Source organism: Aquila chrysaetos, chromosome 25 (genome assembly GCF_900496995.4).
Source record: "Aquila chrysaetos chrysaetos chromosome 25, bAquChr1.4, whole genome shotgun sequence".
Lineage (NCBI taxonomy): Eukaryota > Metazoa > Chordata > Aves > Accipitriformes > Accipitridae > Aquila > Aquila chrysaetos.
The window spans coordinates 2,123,332-2,139,517 of NC_044028.1; the positions used below are offsets into that span (position 1 = coordinate 2,123,332).

Here is a 16,186-nt window from a genome sequence, read left to right on the forward strand (position 1 = left end):
AGTCAGCTGTCCTGGCTATACTCCTTCCCAGCTTCTTGTGCACCTCCTCATTTGCAGGGCATGGGAAACTGAAAAGTCCTTGACTTAGGATAAGTACTGCTTAGCAACAACTAAACCATCAGTGTGTTATCAACATTGTTGTCATACTGAATCCAAAATACAGCACTGTACCAGCTACTAGGAAGAAAATTAACTCTGACCCAGCTGAAACCAGGACAATAGAGTACCAACTTGCTCATTAATAATCATTAACTTAATTACTTAGCTGGAAGAGAAAGCAGCCATACTTCCCAAAACTTACTTTTTCTCCTTCCAGAACCTTGTGAATCCTAGAAAGCAGCATGTAGTCCAGCAACTGACTGCAGGAGTAGCTCTTTCTCCAGTGTCACCTTTTTATACAGTGATATCCAGCTGATCGCAGGGGACATGGTGAGTGATGCCAGGTGATGACTTTGACTCTGTTCCAAGGAGCAAAGGCCCAGCCCTTCCTGAGGTATCCTTAGGTGTCACATAACTTGTGTCACTTGTTAAAAAAATTGAACTCCAGTAGTAGTCTCTCTCCTTCTCCACACATTTAGCATGGAATGAGCTGCCGTAAAGTGAGAACAGCTTTTGAGTGGGAAGGGTCAAAGAACTGATGAAGACTTGATAGTGCAGTTGCATAGTCAAAATTTCTGTATTATTTTCCCAAGTAGGTTTGTAGGGAGCAGTTTAGCATCCCCTGGAAGGCTCAGAACTTGGCAGTATGAGAGCCCTCTGTAGTCTCATGCTATTAAAGTTATGAGTAGCCACAAAGAGGCATCACATAACACTGTTTTAATAAATGGCTACTGCAATTACCGGTTGTTATGCACTTATTCTACTTATTGGTACAGGAAACATTTCCTCAGTAGTGGTGTAAAGAAGTGTTAAATCTACGTTAGCTTGAAGGATAGTTTCCTTGCAGTCTTGTTTGGACACTTCTGATGTGATGGGATGGGCTAATCTGTTATGTTGTACTTCTGAACCCAGAGGGGTTGTTTGAATAAGCTCACAGTCACTACATTTTCATGTGATTTTTCTTAGCTGTTTCTTCTATTCAACTACCTCTTTTTTGGTTCAGGAAAGGGCTTCTGTATCCTAAAAACTTTGAAATGGTGCAAACTCTTGCTGAATTAAATGTAAGAACTTACAGACAGACTCCTCTGAATTAGACCTGTGAATCCCTGGTTTCAGCTGTCTGCGTCAGAGGAATTCCTAAGCCGGGGGATGGAGACGCATCTTTGTATTTAAGGGCCCATGGTGGATTTGTCTTCCATGAATTTGTCTAATTGCATTTTGGCATCTCTGGTATACTGTGTCAACAAATTCCATCCATGAGCTTCCAGTGTGTGGAAAGATGCTTCCTTCTGGTTCTTTTGAAGCTTCTGCCCAGTAACAGAAAGGTTTGATGGGATTTTGCTTTGGAGGAGGTATGTCAATACCTTGGAAGTATCAGAGGGGTTTGCCAGGGGCTGGACTGCTGCTCCACTGGGCAATACAGGAAGGTGGGGGAAGATAATGGCCACTGCAGCCACCCGAATGGCCAGAACCATGTGAACTTTGGGTGGTCAGACATGTGCTTGAGGTCAGAGAGCTGAGGGAGGTTTTAGAAATGCTGATGAAGGCTGATGGGTGTGAGACCAATTTGTCTTCTTGGATATCTCTGATTTAAAGAAGGTTTGTGTGCTGTGGCTTAACGTCAAGAGGACAGTTTTGGAAGAGCAAGTCCTTTGTTTCTGCGTTGGTCCCTGATGTAGTTCTGCAACATGATCAGTTTCATTTCAGTAATGAAAGGAAGGTGACTATTTAGTTTTAGGGAAGGTGAATTGTGCTCCTTTATCATATGTGGTCATTCTTTTAATCCTTGCCATTTGTAAGGACTGTGCCAAGCTCCTGTTAATACAGACACAGTTGCTTTATTATCACCTGCTATCTTTCAAAGCTTTACTTTCTTCAGTACACCAAACACTCGGGAGTCCTGTGAGGCCTGTGAATGCCTGTTAAAAGCCTGACCAAATATTTCTTATTTGGGTGACTAGTGAGAGCAGATGTGACTGTGACAGCAGATACTGCTCATGCAAGTGAGAATTATTGAATTAAATTGTAGTTAGGATCTGAAGAATTTGAAAGCTATCTTGATATTTTTTCTTGTGTCACAAGAGCCCTGAGATTGAGCTGGTGAGAAATAGTAATGGTTCAGAGGCTTTTATGATTTTATTCAGAAGACATTCACTCCTATGCTGTATTTCAAAGCCAAGGTTTGCTTCCTGGTCACCCAGTCTTTAGCAAAGTATCATCAGTAATATGTGACTCACAGTATTGTCCTAGTTTCAGCTGGGATAGAGTTAACTGTCTTCCTAGTAGCTGGTATGGTGCTATGTTTTGAGTTCAGTATGTGAAGAATGTTGATAACACTGATGTTTTCAGTTGTTGCTAGTAGTGTTTAGACTAATGTCAAGGATTTTTCAGCTTCTCATGCCCAGCCAGCGAGAAAGCTGGAGGGGCACAAGAAGTTGGCACAGGACACAGCCAGGGCACCTGACCCAAACTGGCCAACGGGGTATTCCATACCGTGGGACGTCCCATCCAGTATAGGAACTGGGAAGTGGGGGCGGGGGATTGCCGCTGCGGGACTAGCTGGGTGCCGGTCGACGGGTGGTGAGCAATTGCACTGCGCATCATTTGTACATTCCAATCCTTTCATTATTGCTGTTGTCATTTTATTAGTGTTATCATTATCATTATTAGTTTCTTCTTTTCTGTTCTATTAAACTGTTCTTATCTCAACCCGTGGGTTTTGCTTCTTTTTTCCCGATTTTCTCCCCCATCCCACTGTGTGGGGGGGGAGTGAGTGAGCAGCTGCGTGGTGCTTAGTTGCTGGCTGGGGTTAAACCACGACAAGTAGAGAACCAGTCTTGCTTTAACTTAGAGCTAGAATGAACTGCATGAGACATTTTGCCCTCTCCATTAAGCATTTTGGAAGTTGGCAGGTACTTTGGAGACCAGCTGTAATTTCACAGGAAGATCTTGCTGGTGAGGTCAGTGGATGTTTTGATCTCTGACACATAATGTTTGGTACCTCTTGTTCTCAGGACAGGTTCCAGAGTTTTGTCTTTAATTGAGCAGCTTTTGGAATGGAAAGGAGGAGGAATGTACAAGCTGCTACCACTCATGCTGAGAACTCAGCCCAGGCAAAGTGGAGTGAAACAAAATGTTTTTTCTGAAACAGTTTTGAGTTTTGAAGGAAATATCTTCTACTCTGTACCTCACAAGGAACCAAACCAAGCCCCTGTGTAAACCACTAATTAAAACAGCAGTTGCAAGATGATTGGGTGTGTAGAAACCTGTCCTGTACAGGTCCTGAGAAAGGAGATCTGGGCTGCTGTGCTTGTCTCCTGCCAAGGACTGTTTGGCTGGTAGAAGCAGCCATCAGGGCCACCTTCTGACTTGGTTTGTGGCAGGGGCTTATTATGGACCACTTCTGTCATCTCCTTTGGCCTATTTCAATCCCCAAATTTCTGCTGATGTTAAGGGAGTAGCCACATGCTGTTGCTCTCTGAGCATCTTCTTCCAGGCCACTCCAGCTCCAGGAGGTGTTACATTCCTCTGGGACCCTCATAAGGAGTGAAGCAGACCTTGTCTCATGCCAGAAGATATCCCTCGTGATATGTCTGCTTGTGGCTGCAAACAGGTTAATTTGGGGCCGGGACTTTTGTGTGATTGCTTTTAATTCTACTTACTTCCCTGTTGATCTGTAAGCACAGCACATACCCTGAACTTAGTTTATGCGCCAAAAGACCTCACCTTCCCCCATTGTTATATTGCAGGAACAGCAGCATTTTGCTCATGAGATCACCACATGGGTGCAGCAGGAAGGTGTGACTGCAGGGCCCTGGGGCTTAGGCTTAAGGACTCTATACATCCCTATTCAGGAGGAAATCCTCCCCTCAGAAATACCTGGGGTAAGTATATCCTCGGGGCAGGCTGCCTTGTAGGGAAAAGTGTTCTGAATGATGAGCACGGACTGAGATTTACCCCAAACATAAACCTGGCACACCACCTGCGTATCCCTGCATTCTCTGGGGCGTCGTGAGAGGTGACATTTGAGCTATCAGGTATTGGGGCTGCAGTCTTCCTACATGAGGTCAAGGTTATGAACTTTCTTTAAATGTGGAATCAATCCCACATTTGACACTGCAGGCACTGAGTTGTGTCTCATGCATTACTTCAGAGTGCAAACGTGTTCTGTAACTACAGCAATAAACCAGAGAGTTTTTATGTTTTTAGTTGCATTAAGGTAAACTACATAGACTTTATTTGTTGCTTTTCTTCATGTTTAATATTTGGCAGTGTGATTTACCTCCTCCTTCTCTGTTGGTGAAAGGAATTTTTAAATTAAATCCACAAATCTTGCCCTTTACAGCAATTTTCTGTTGGGGACAGGTATTTCTTTTGTTCTGTTTTGGTTTTTCTAGACTATGTTCTGTATTTTGCTTCACACCTACCATCTTAGATGTGTGTGAGAGGCTTGGAATAAAATACCTGTTTGTTTCCTCCTGTCCATTAAAACTATCTGTAAATATGAACATGAACCTGGGTTTAACCATCACATCCCTGAAATGGATCAGCATGCATTTTTTGTGGAATTCTGTGTGTAGCAAGCCGATGCTTAGAGCTCTTGACTACCCACACCACCATGACCATCACTGTTCTCGGTGGACATGTGAGGCTAGTCCTGCCCAAATGTCACAGGGGCTCAGCAGGGCTGGGGGTGTTTTCATGTCTCTCCTGCAGTGCATCCTGCCAGCTAAACAAATGCCTACAAGCGCATTGGTTATCTGGAAAAGGTGTTGCAGGATGTGCCTGCGCCAGGTCCTGTTCCGCACCCCAGGCAGCACCCGCAGGCGAGTGCCACCCGCTGGCTGGCGGCTGTTGTATGGAAATGAGGACCGATGACATCCTCAGTGGTAGCAGCTCCTGAGATATGGGCCCACAGCCACCCAGCTGAGAGTCCCTGGGCAATTCTGCAATGAGGAAGAGGTTGATAATAAATTATTGACTCTGTTATCAGTGGCCCATTACAGTTAGTGCATTAGGGGGTCAGTTCTGGGATGTAGTTGGGAGATAGCTGCTCCTAGGGCAAGCAAATGTGAAAGTACGGCCACTCCATTGACTGTCTGCTTCATAGGGGTCAGGCCTTCTTATCCAGTGGGAAGGGAGTGTAATGGGATGGGGATTACACCCTACAGCATGTCTACTCAGGGCTTAACTTAAACTTGGTATTAAAACCTGTAGCAAAGCCAAATCACCATTCAGGTGATGTCCTCATATGAATATGCTGCAGTAAAGCTAGACCACTTGAAATTCTCACTTTGCCCTAAGCTGGCACAATCTCTCTCATCCAGCTAATCCTTTATTTCCAGGATTTAGCCACCACCATATGTCTGAGAGGGATTGTGCTAAACAATGGGCTGAAAGTCTCATTAGAAGAGAGAGTTACAGTGTGTCACAGATCATCTGATGGGATCGGGGAACTGGAAGGAAGGTGAGCATAAATAACAGCACAGTTAGAGTTAATTTTTGCTTATTTATTTCTCAAGAATGAATGACCTGGGAAAAATGTCTTTCAGAAGCACCTCATTGCTGAGATACTTTGTTATGCTTCATCTCCCAAAGCTTTGTCACTGCTGCTATGCCATCTATTTGCCTTGCCCTTTTTTATCGATAACAAGACAATACTGTGACAAAATGGTCCTTCTTTGTGAGCCTTTTGTGGTGACAGTGGAACTGGTTAAAAAAATAAAGGATCTGACTCATCATTGCCATTTACTTTTATATGAATCTGGACTCAATTCAGTGACTTTGACATTGTGTCTCCGCAGTGTGGCCTGGAGCAGAATCTATCACACGTCCTTTGTTTCCTCCTTCCCTCATGAGATGCCGTGTGCCTCATCTGGGAAGTTAAGCTAGATTCCACAACTGTTTTCTGCAGTACGATTGTCACCCATAGCCAAGGGTCTCAGCAGCATCGTTGTGTTAACCTGCTCTTTCCTTCGTAGGCTCTTTTCATTGTGGATTTGTCTTCTGGCATGTTATTCTCCTCACACTTTGCATGTAATTCTGTGCCTAAAGGTGAGCTCAGTTTCCTGATGTACCTTAGCACACGGAGGGATCTCAGTGAACCATAACATAAAAGAGCATTAGGTGGCTTCAGAATTATTGTGCTGCTGAGATGACATTCAGGTTTCATGTTCTTGCCCATCTCAGGAATGCTCTAAATTGCTTCAGGAGTAAACAAGACCCTGAAGACGCCATTTCTGTTCACTGGTGCTTAACTGTGGAGGTGAAAATCTCCAGATATAGCAGCTGGAAGTGAAAAAAGCAACTGTTTTTAGAGAGCATGGTCACAGGCACTTTAGGAATACCTTTGGATGGATAAATCCAGTTCCTTGCCACCACTGTCTAATTACCCTCAGCACAGAGTTGCTAGAAGCTGACTTTGGCTCATATCATCACTTGTCGGTTGACCTCCAGCATAACATAGCTTTATTCTGGGATCCTCTGTGTTTCACTCTCAGCAAGAGGAAAATCCCTAGTGATGGAGCTGAGCTTTGCGTTTGTCAATAGTTATTCTTTTTCAGTCTTGCCTCTTGATAGCTCTTGGACCCACAGCATCCCAACAAGGCATATCTTCGTGCTCTGCCTTTTGTTCTAGGCAAAGTGTGAGGAATGTTTGGGAGAGGCCTTTGGTAGCTCTTAAGGCCTGTAACCATTTTGCAAATTGTTTTTTTTTTTTTTCAGTACTACAGAAACAATTTTTGGCACTTCTTGGTCTTAAGGCTTACTGCTGTTCACAGGTTATGAAACTAGAGCAAAGCAAAATTCACCTTGCATTTGAGTGAGACCCATGTATTCCTCTTTGGTCTCACCTCAAACTCCCCAACATCAGCTGGACCAAAGCCTAGCTCTTCCTTCTCCAAAAAGATAGTGTAATATATTGTACATGGAGGCTCTCCACAAAGGACTGTGATGCCCAGGTCAGAGCTTTCTGCCCAGACTGTGGGGAACAGTCACTGAGCAGTCTGCATTTTGCAGAACACAATGTTTCCAAATGGTGTTCACCTGAAGTTAGCAAATGAAATGGCCGAAATGGCCAAATCCCACATCATAACTCCAGAGCCCATTGAATTTATGTAATTGATAAAGGTGAATTAATAAGACAACACTTGGGAAATATTTCAGATAGCTCTGTTACATGGTGATAGCCCATTACACATACAGATAAGTGTTTCCTTTGCATTGCTGGAGTTACAACAAAAGCATTTTGGATTTTGCATCTGTCAAAGTGGTATCTACATTACAGAATCCAGCCCTAGCCCTTAGTGCAGACACGTGGCCTGTAGGATCACAGGCTTGGGACTCAGGTGGTCTCTTCCCTGCTTTGCATTATCATGCTATAGCAAAGTTACTCTGCTGTGAAGGTGCTGCATGCTTGTGAAGCCACCTTTGGGTGTGGGAGACCTGAGTGAGTTCCTGAGCTGCAAAGGCATCAGTGTTAGAAGGGTGTGACACAGAACACCCTGCCCAGAATTAAAAATTAATTGGTGACTCAAATCTCGATCAAATCCACTGAGAAGCCATTTCCCATTTTCAAGAAGGATTGGCTGAAGGTGGCCCTGAGTGGCCAATTTCTGAAAGCCCTCAGTTGCTCAGTTTTTTCTGAACTTGTCCAATCTGGGCTGTTTCCTAAGTTTTGTGAGTTATTGGTCAATGTCTGATTTGCTAACTGTGACTTTTTCTTAGACCATGTTCTCAAGACACTTAGAGACTCTTGCCAAGCAATGTTTTATTCTAGGGATGGACAAGGACTTTTTCTTGGCAAGTCAAAGGGCAATGTATTGTTAGATGTATAATGTAAGTATATAAAACTAGAGGATAAACAAGCACCACAGAAAGATTTACAGTACAGACTGAAGAATCATTGTATTAAGGAGGCTAAGTCAGCACTAATTAGAGACACTTTTTTTTTTTTTCAGTAGCAGTTAAATCTTTTTGGCAATAGCTGTTGCAGACATTACTCAGTTTCCATGTCTAGGTTTAAATCAGCTTTAACAGTAACATCAGTCCATCCCACTTAGTTCCATATAAACTGTTATTCTAGCACGAAGACAGCTATGGAGGCAGATATTTACTTTTATTCATTTGACAAGTCACCAGCAGATGCTCATAAAGAAGGAGAGAACTTGCTGGATCATACAGGAGGGTCAGGAGCTGAGACGCAGGAATGGTGGCCATGTGGTCATTTGTCTGGAGGGCTGTTGTGAAGGGTACACATTTCTGTCTATGAGAAAGAGTCACAATTCAAAATGTGGTTTTGTTCTGAACTGGAATGAAATCAGAAGTAAAGGAATATATGACTGAAAAAAAAAAACAAACCCCTACCAGAAATGACTAACATTTGTCTTGAATATTTTCCAGTAGAGTTTCCACAAGAATGGATACTGTTTTGTGAAATCTTCCAGCTTGGTTAAAACAGCTTCTTCCCCTGGCTTTCCCCAGGTGAGTGACTTAGCAGAGACCTCCAGTGGTGGCGGGAGAGACTCCCAGGAGAGAGCTGGTGGGTTACCAGGGCTGAGCTCCTGGTGCCCTCTGGTGCTTGCATGCTCCTTGTCGCAGCCTGGTCCCAGGGACGTGCTGGTGGATGGATGTCCTGAGCCCAAAAAGCAAGGAAAAGGTGCTGTGGAGGCAGCAGAGCTGCACACAGCTCCGCTGGCTTAGTGCAGTGACCCTTACGGGTGGGTACCTGGAGGGCTGATGGGTTGCGGGAGGCAGGAACAACAAGAACTGACCCTGCACTGTTTTTGTTACTTTCCCCCTCCCCAGTTCTCTCTACAGCTCTGACCTTGCCATGTAATTTTTAACATGTTGCTTAATGTCCTATATTTCTCCTGCCTTTCCTGTCCTGGAAAATAAGGACACAGCCAGGCAAATTGCCTGCCTGTGGCTCCATGTGCTATTTTGAATGTGATTTTCAGCCAGGTTCATTGATTGTCCTGCTTGGTACAGATTTACTTTTCATCAGACACATACATGCAGCAGGAAGGGGTTAAACCTTCCTTGTCTTACCCTACAGAGCAGGTCACTGCAAGGGGCAGGACAAGGCTGGATACTGTGAACTGAAGTAAATCCCTTGCAGGTGCTTGGCATAGCAAGGTGCTAAGTGGGTGGGGGGAGAAGGTACTTAAGAAGAGTGTTTAGGGCTGGTGGCCTTTGGCTGATGGGGTTTTAGGGGGAGTGAGAGATGGGTCTTAGTCATGCTAGAAATTGAGTTAGGCTTTCCAGTTCATGAGCTGGATCTCTGACTTTCATAATGTGAGCTCTGTGTTTTTCCCCCTCTTCTTTCTTAGGGCTGTTTATGACCTGTTACCCACTATAGGTGACTATGTGCACACAGATGTGTGTGTATATATATTTATATACAAGGGAGAGGACAGGTTAGACTGCTCTGTTGCATCGCAAGGTGTCAGCCTTGCTGTAAGGAGAAGCAACTGAGAACACACAGAGTTTCTTAGCTGACTATGGTTGACTCATACAGGAGACCATTTTCTTGAAGCTATAAAATACAGAGGGCGAGCTTCTTTGTACTTGAGGATAAGGAGTGCTTGTCAATTACAGCTGTATTTTGCTGCACTTCAGTGTATGGTAGAAATGGCCAAGTGCTGACAATACTCACAACAGAGACAGAAGGGGCAGGAGCATTGCTGGGTGCCCACAGCACCTCACCCTTTCTTGCCTGGCCCTCTGGAAAGTTAAGTGTGTGCTTTGGGAGCACCTGCTCAGCAAAAGGATGTGGGAGTTGCGAGAATGTGGCACAGCAGCTGATACCAGTAGCGCTGTTCCTGGAGTGCTAGGTGCCAAATACTTTTAATGCTATGAGCACCATGGTACAGACAGAACTGATGGCTGAGGGGCCAGTGTTGTCATAGCCTGGTTCTTCCTGAGCAGCCTTTCAAGGCTGGGCTGGGTTTCTGGGAGCATGTGTCAGCTCTGAGCCTCCTCTTGCTGAAAACTGGTCTTCCAATAATGTAAGTGACCTTAAAACTGGTCTTGCTTCTTACTCCTGGTTGCTGATGTGTCAGGAGTGCCTCCAACAGGCATAGTAGCCTCAAGAGCCTGTCCTGATAGGTAGCTAAACGGGTAGGATTAGGGCATTGCTAAACAACACTTCTGCTCTCTAGTGCAGTCAGTTGGTCACCAGCATAAACAGAAACTTTGTTGAGAGTGGAAAAGCAGATGTCAGAGTAATTACCTTTTTTTTTTAGCTTGGTTAGGCTTGTAATTCAGGACAGCATTTGAGTGTTAGATGTAGGTGGTTTTTGACTTTGTGCAACACAAACATTACAGAGGAGATTACAGAGGAGAGAGGGAGGTAGAAAGCAAGCAAAATCTCTTGTGTAAGCCTCTGGGAAGGTGTAATGTGGTAGTTGGGTTTTACGTCCAGCTATAAACACATATTTGATGCTATTTGGCCTTTTTATCCTGTCTTAATCATCTCCGCTGCCTTTGTGTTAGTCTCCATGACACTTCCTTTAAAAGTGTGCAGAGAATAGCTTTGGGAGTGTCAAGTGGCCAGAGCAGGGTTTGCTCTGGAGTTACTACAGCAGGGAGTAAATCAGGATTGAGTTTTAGTCCTGAGGTGACTAAGGATTCAGTGTGTTTGATGGTAGGCAGGTCTCTGAGACCCTTGGCTTTCCTCTCTCCTCCTTTCCAACTTACGCCTTTGCTTGAGGCTGCTTCTGTTAGTGCGGGCAGGTGAGGATAGACGGTCTCGCATGAGCTGTAAAATACAAACCTTCAGTGTCAGGTTCTGGTGACCCCACTGGCATTTGTAGGTGTGAGCACAGTAACATCTCGAAGCCAATAATGTTTCCTTTCACATATTCCCTGCTGGTAACTGAACGCTTAAGCAAACAGAGGTGAGACAAGCTGCTAGTTGAATCAAATATTGTCTTGTTTATAAAAATCTCTCTAGCTGACATTTGACAAGCACACATAATGCCACGCAGTCACATAGCTGGATGTGGCCTGTGCGCTTATGCATTCTTTTAAAGATCTATGCTGTGATAAGAATCAGTCCTGTCAATTTGAAACTATACTTGCATTGATAATAAATCTGAGTGTATGATTTTTGCTCAGTCGCTTTCTGAACCAATGGCTGCTTCTGGTATCTGCCACTCCTTGAGACAGAGCTGTGCAATTTAATTGCCTGTGTGGATAGTCAGCTCCTTTTCTAGTCTGAACTATCCCTCTGGTCCTGTGAATCCATTGGTTTGCAGAGAAAGGTGGCTGTGCAGCTGAAATGGGCCAAAATGCTCTGTTCTGCAAACATCACAGTTGCCTATTCATGCTAAAGCTCTCTTCTTACTGACACTGACCACAGCAGTATGTTCAAGAAGAAAACCTTATTTGTAGGTCACCTGCAAGATGAGGCTTTCAAAAAACGCATCTTCTGCCTTAACCCAGTATCTTTCAGGCTGCCAACCCATAACATTGCTCCAGGAAAGTGGTTGTAAGACTGATCCACTCTTAAGCCAGGAGATACTCTGATGAATGCCTGGAGAGCCGTCCTGACTTTCTCTTCTGTGATTCTGCAGGTAGGCGACAGCGGTTTTGGTCCAGAGCAGCAGGAGCAAGGGCAGGACTGCTGTGCAGAGGAAGCAGTGAGCCATGGGGCGCAGTGCTAGTTGGTTCACTGCCACTGAAATCACAGTTCTCTTGTGGGCTTTTTTTTTAGCAGTGTTTCCTTATTTGCATTTTTGGAGAGATAAGAAGGGGAGAGGTTTCACACAGACTTGTTTCAGTTACTGTGGAGTCTTCCTTTGTGTGCCAAGTCCCAGTAAGCCTGAGATCTGTACAGGGAGGTCAAAAGGAAGATCTAAGTGCAAGTGATGACTGTATCATAACACCATTTTTGTGGCCTTGGAGCTGTTTATACCTTAGACCACAGGCTTTGTATTGCTTCTGTCTTTATCCCCTTCTGTCAGCAATAGGCACAACCCTTTGTAGGGGCTCACGCAGCTCACTTTAGCAGCAAGCCTGCCTGTTTCTTGCCCCACCAAAGAGAAGGGGTTTGCTCTAGGCTGAGACTTGACCTTCATGTCTCTCCCTTTCCTTCTGGTTCTCTGTCCAGTCTGCTTTGGAGATCCTTCTAAAAGGTGCTTTTATGTCTATCACCTTCTGACCTGTGGTCCAAATGTCATTCAAGCAAAGGGTTGGACGTTGCAGCTGTGTCGTGTTGTGCTCCTCCAGGGAGGAGGGGCATTTTGGTGTGATTTTGTTCTGTAACCTCTTTTGTTGGTATCTGCATAGGAACTTCATTCTTAGATGCACTCACATAATGAAGGGATCTAGTGTGATGGACATGGATACAAAGAATGAATTTAGTTTCCCTTTTAGAGCTGTATGTCTCCAGATCCTCTTTCTATACCTGGATCATGTTGCCCCAGCAGGGCCCTGACAGATTTCTTCATGAGACAACTAATGAAGAGACAGAAAAATAACTTCAAGTTTTTGAAAGATACCTTCTTACTTCCAGTAGCTTCCTTTGCCTTTCTGTTCAGTTATGACAGTTTGGTTTTCTTTACTAGGTGCTATGTGTTTGCTTTCAGCCTTCAGTATGCCTTTATATAATTTTCACAGCACCTGCAATGTTTTAGTCTTTTAATTGTCCCTTTTGGTTTCTCTTCAGCAAGCTTTCTTCTTTTGTGCTCTGTTGTTCCTGTTCTTAAACATCTCCTCCTGATTCTGGGTCATGCACTGTGTTTAGGGTTAATGAAAAGGAGTGCACTGGTGGGACTGTCTGGACCCAGTGAGTCACGATGGCCCTTGCAAGGTTACAGAGGAGCTCGGCTGTGGTCTGACTTACGTAAGTAAAAGCCTGAGCCCCATCCTGTAAGGGTGCTCTCCTGAGAGAGGGGGAGACCTGACTTTCCTGGGAAAGCACAAAGCCCCTTTTGTTTTGGATGAAAACCACAGGGAAGTATAGTGACTTTGGGCTAAGCAGGGCGTGTGGTATGTGTGGTGGAGAAGGGATGGGGAAGGATGTATTGTCTGTTGCCACACCTGGCTTAACATGGCAGGAACACCTTGGCAATCAGTTGTACAATTTAGTGTTACTGAAGAACACTTGAGCCATACTTGATGCTACACATGCACAGTCAGGTTGGGTGAGAAGTCACTGACTCATTTTCCCGTGGTACAAACCACATCTCAGACCTGTCCCGCTCCTGCCCACCTACTGCAGATTTCATTGCCTCCCCTCCTGCCCTAGCCTCTTGGTGTATGCATTAGAGATCGTGATGCAGAATTGGGCTTCATTCCCCACTTGCTATCACTGGGAAATTCATGTATTTGAGAAGAGGGGGAGGTGACATGAAGGCATTGGATTTTTTTCAGTTTAGTGAAGAGGAAGCTTGTGGAGATGGAGGAGTGTGAGAGGGAAGGGAGGCAGCGAGAGGTCTCCTGTGTAATTGTGTTGAGTTAGTGTCCTGGTTTCAGCTGGGATAGAGTTAATTGTCTTCCTAGTAGCTGGTATAGTGCTATGTTTTTGAGTTAGGTATGAGAAGAATGTTGATAACACACTGATGTTTTCAGTGGTTGCTAAGTAATGTTTAGTCTAAAGTCAAGGATTTTTCAGCTTCTGATGCCCAGGCAACAAGAAGGCTGGAGGGGCACAAGAAGTTGGGAGGGGGGACAGCCAGGGCAGCTGACCCAAACTGGCCAACGGGGTATTCCATACCATGTGAGGTCATGTCCAGTATATAAATTGGGGGGAGTGGGGGTGGGGGGATCGCTGCTCGGGAACTAACTGGGTGTCGGTCGGCAGGTGGTGAGCAATTGCATTGTGCATCACTTGTGTATTCTAATCCTTTTATTATTACTACTGTCATTTTATTACTGTTATCATTATCATTATTAGTTTCTTCTTTTCTGTTCTATTAGACCGTTCTTATCTCAACCCACGAGTTTTACTTCTTTTCCCGATTTTCTCCCCCATCCCACTGGGCGGGGGGGGAAGCGAGTGAGCAGCTGCATGGTGCTTAGTTGCTGGCTGGGGTTAAACCACAACAGTTAGAAGTGATTGTTATTACAGGCCAGCTCTAAAATCCCCCTCACAGGCCTATGCAAGGGCAGGCTGGCTACACCTCTGTCAGCCTAGGTATATACAATTGCACCATGGTGTGAGGGGTGGACTGGGCAGTCTCAGAGACCCCTGTTCTTCTCGGATAAGAGAAGATCTCTAGTTGTCTCCCACTGAGAGCAAGTTTTACTAGCATTCTTGTTACATGCTTTGTGTTCCCATTTGACTGCAGCCAAGAAGCCTGATGCTGCAAAATTAGAAAAGTTCATAAAGGGTGGGGAGAGCAGTGCTTAGGAAGGCAACGTGGTGCAGGTGAGACTAATGACAGGGAGCGCTTTGCTTCTGGGGAGGTAGTAGCTGAGAGTGTGCTAGGCTCTGTCCCCTGAAAGACTCATCTGCCCAGGTGTGGGCTGCAAATATCTCATTCTTGCTTAGTCACAGTTGCCACCTGGATCACTGCATGCTGCGAAGGATATTCAGATAATAGGAATAAAGCTCCTAGACCACATCCCTTCTGGTTAGCATGAAGGTTATTGCTGAATTATGGGCATAAAACCTGCTTTTCCAGACTTGTGTCAATTTGTGTGAGACTGACATTCTCGTCTCTTGCCATCCATCAGGGTGATCTTACCCTCCTCTGAAAACTGCACTGACATGCTAAGGAGTGCTGAGCCTCCTGTGGTAACGTGGCTGTGTCCCTGGCCTGGGACAGGATGGAATCTGGAAAGTGCAGGAAAACCTGCAACAGGCCAAATTGCTGTTCCCAGCTTTCAGTGCTACAAAGTGGTGAAACTGGATGTGGCATCTCATCGAAAAGGTAAAAATCCTCTAGTTGGAGGCCTGTTTTAGGGAGCTGTAACTCTCACTTGGCTTACTTGAGCAGATGCAATACCACAAATCAGCTCCAGCCTTATTCTATGTAATTAATTGGGAAGAGTGGCTGGAAAGCTGCCTGGCAGAAAAAGACCTGGGGGTGCTGGTTGACAGCTGGTTGAATATGAGCTAGCAGTGTGCCAAGGTGGCCAAGGAGGCCAACGGCATCCTGGCCTGTATCAGAAACAGTGTGGCCAGCAGGAGCAGGGAAGTGATGTTCCCCTGTACTCAGCACTGGTGAGGCCGCACCTCGAGCACTGTGTTCAGTTTTGGGCCCCTCACTACAGGAAAGACATTGAGGTGCTGGAGCGTGTCCAGAGAAGGGCAACCGAGCTGGTGAGGGGCCTGGAGCATGAGTCTTATGAGGAGCAGCTGAGGGAACTGGGGTTGTTTAGTCTGGAGAAAAGGAGGCTGAGGGGAGACCTTATTGCTCTCTACCTGAAAGGAGGTTGTAGTGAGGTGGGTGCTGGTCTCTTCTGTCAGGTGGCTGGAGATAGGATGAGAGGAAATGGCCTTAAGTTGCGGCAGGGGAGGTTTGGATTGGATATTAGGAAAAATGTCTTTACTGAAAGGGTTGTCAGGCATTGGAACAGGCTGCCCAGGGAAGTGGTTGAGTCACCATCCCTGGAGGTATTCAAAAAGCGCGTAGACAAGGCACTTCAGGACATGGTTTAGTGGGCATGGTTGACGGTTGGACTCGGTGATCTTGAAGGTCTTTTCCAACCTAAATGATTCTATGATTCTATGATTATTAGAGCTTTGCTTTGAAGTGTGCAAAAATGTTTTAGCGGCTCACCTATTGCTGTGTTGAAATCATTGCCTGTCTTCCCATCTTTGAGCTCCCCTGTCTGTCTTCGTCTTCTCAACTGTATGCTCTTTGAATCAAAGACCTTCTTGTAGGTACCATACCTAGCACTCTTGGATCTGTGCTCATGGCTCATAGCTGGTAAGGGATGAACACAAATGGCAGGTACTGGATGCTTCTGCTCAGCCACCCTGTGGACAGACCTAAGAAAAGTACCGATCTGTTTACAGATGAAAGTTCCTCTTTGCCTTTGTGAGCTCTGGTTTCTCTCCCCATAATGGGGGTGCTCTGCACACTCTTTAGGTATGCATGACTTCCTGGCTGACACAAGCAGAAAATCCTGACAC

General features: G+C 45.2%; 1 protein-coding gene across 30 annotated transcripts in view; it reads left to right on the forward strand.

The window, feature by feature from the left end:
• The window catches only part of MSLN (mesothelin), a 56,170-nt gene that overhangs the window by 15,301 nt on the left and 24,683 nt on the right, over positions 1 to 16,186 (forward strand). For 11 of the 30 annotated variants that reach the window (XM_041120289.1, XM_041120287.1, XM_041120301.1 and 8 more), the window contains 4 exons: positions 5,445 to 5,566; positions 8,500 to 8,580; positions 14,782 to 14,978; positions 15,923 to 16,142. The exons of 3 other annotated variants lie outside the window; for them this stretch is intronic. The gene's annotated coding sequence lies outside the window, so the exon portion shown is untranslated. The remainder of the gene's footprint in view (positions 1 to 5,444; positions 5,567 to 8,499; positions 8,581 to 14,781; positions 14,979 to 15,922; positions 16,143 to 16,186) is intronic. 16 more of the 30 variants (XM_041120295.1, XM_041120296.1, XM_041120291.1 and 13 more) reach the window with 9 other exon arrangements.